Here is a 2,372-nt window from a genome sequence, read left to right as displayed (position 1 = left end):
ACTGAACTTATAGGATCTGAACCAGGGGCGAATCCAGCCCATTGGCTATATGGGCTGGAGCCCAACCCGTTTTCTGGGGAAAAAAAGAGTAAATAACAATCACTGTAGGTAGTAAACACAATTCTATTCTTGGCTCAGTGCTAAAGTATGAAGAATACCTCCCTAGTGGTAGGGGTTCGAACCACATTAGTGTAGAAAATTCCTATATTTTTGTTTTCTTTGGTTTATATACTTTATAAACCCATAAGTTACTTAATTTTTTGGTGTACTTTTATTGTATGACTTGACCTTTTATTACTCCTCTTTGTTTATCAAACTTTTATTATCTAAAATTTTTTGTTTTCTTTGGTTTATATACTTTATAAACCCATAAGTTACATAATGTTTTTTGGTGTACTTTTATTGTATAACTTGACCTTTTATTACTTCTCTTTGTTTATGAAATTTTTATTATCTAAAAATTTCGCTGTGACTTATAACTTTAAAAATTTATTGGTATAATGATAAGCATAGTTATGTATAAGTGTAATTAACACATAAGTAGTTGGGTACTATAATATCGATAAAGTGCCAAAATTATAATTTAAAATTATTGACTCAAATATCACGAAAATGAAGCATAATATATAACAATAAGGGTTAAAGCGAGTACAATTATCAACTTCACGCCTCTTTAAATATCATCTCGAAATAATTTTAGCAAAATTTTCTAGCCCACTGTACATTTGATTCCTGGATCCGCCCCTGACCTGAACTGAACTGAACTGAACTTATAGGATCTGAACTGAACTTATAGGATCTGAACTTAACTGAACTTATAGGATCTGAACTTAATTGAACTGAACTTATAAAATCTGAACTAAACTTAAATTAAGTGACTTTTAAATAAAAAAACAGGACTTTAATGGTCTAAGAAACAACCGCATTATCAAGTATCAACTGCGTTGTAAAATACCCTTGGCTAATAAACAACCCGCATTATCAACTGGCAAACAAGTCAGGAATGTCATCGTCTCAGTCCATACTCTTGTTTTTTTAACGTAAAATAGAAAAGCGGGGGAATGTTGTCCACTGAACAATAAATCCAGTGTACTAGTTGTCTCAACCCATGAATTTAGGGCCACCCTTTAATAAATACATTCCCACCCACATCATCTCCTCACCATAATCTCATATCATCTTTTCCAAATAATGTCTCAACTAAAACAAAGACTCCCAAACCTCGGTTCAGGCTCAGGCACAGATTCAGACTCCCGATCCACCACCACAACCTCAACCTCAACCATCAATCCTATTAATCTAACACCACCAATGTCGCCACCTCCTCAACAACAATCAAAGAGACAACGAGTCATATCACAAACCTTAGCCATCACTGCTTATTTAACAAACCTACTTCCTACCGGGACCTTATTAGCCTTCCAAATCCTAACACCGGTCTCACCAATAACGGTCAATGTGACAAAGTCACACGATCCTTGTCTGCAATCCTCCTAGCCATGCTAGGCTGCTAGCCATCTCATGCTTCCTAGCCTCATTCACAGACAGCTTACAGGGACCAAACGGGCAAGTCTACTATGGATTCGCGACCACCAAGGGTATGTGGCTATTCGACTACCCAAATTCAAATTCGAACCCTGGTCCAGGGGACCTGAACCTCACCAAATACAAATTAAGGTTCATCGACTGGGTCCATGCCGTGTTGTCGATGTTTGTGTTCGGAGTCGTGGCGTTACGTGACAAGAATGTTGTTACATGTTTTGAACCAACACCAAGCCATGAAATTCAAGAAGTCTTAGATATTGTTCCGGTTGGCGTAGGACTTATTTGTAGCTTGTTATTTGTTGTTTGTCCTACAAGAAGACATGGTATTGGCTACCCTATTACTCCTGGCCGAGATAGTGACAAATGATGCAATCGTAATTCTAGGTTTATGGTGAACCGAAGAGGTCTTAGTGTAGTGGTTAAGAAGGACGTACAATGGACAACATGTTCCAAATTCGAATTCCCTAACCATCATATTGTATTGCCTTTGTGACTCATTTGACACCTTTACGATTGTTTACTTTTTAGATGCTAACTATTTGGCGTGCACTTCCAAGCAATTTTCTTGCGTTACTATGTATTATCAGGAGTCCGGATTCTCTCCAGTGGTTGAAATTGTAGTTCGTAAAATCTGTAGCAGCAAGAATTACGAAAGGGAAAGAATGCAGTAGCGAAATAAATGGCAGAGATCAGAATTAGAAATACCGACAGAGGAATTGGTAGTGACGCGGTGCGGAACCGCTGCCTTAAAAAACTATTTCTCCGGTGCGACCGTGGTGGCGATCGGCGACGACCCAGTCCCCAAGGATTACACTACTGCTGCCTCA

General features: G+C 38.2%; 1 pseudogene; it reads left to right on the top strand.

The window, feature by feature from the left end:
- The first annotated feature begins 1,190 nt into the window (after positions 1 to 1,190).
- Positions 1,191 to 2,042, top strand: LOC141633219 (protein DMP3-like; annotated as a pseudogene).
- The last annotated feature ends 330 nt before the right edge of the window (positions 2,043 to 2,372 follow it).

Source organism: Silene latifolia, chromosome Y (assembly GCF_048544455.1).
Source record: "Silene latifolia isolate original U9 population chromosome Y, ASM4854445v1, whole genome shotgun sequence".
In the NCBI taxonomy this organism is placed as follows: Eukaryota; Viridiplantae; Streptophyta; class Magnoliopsida; order Caryophyllales; family Caryophyllaceae; genus Silene; species Silene latifolia.
Note: the sequence above shows the minus strand (reverse complement) of the source record. Positions and strands in the feature narration are given on the sequence as shown.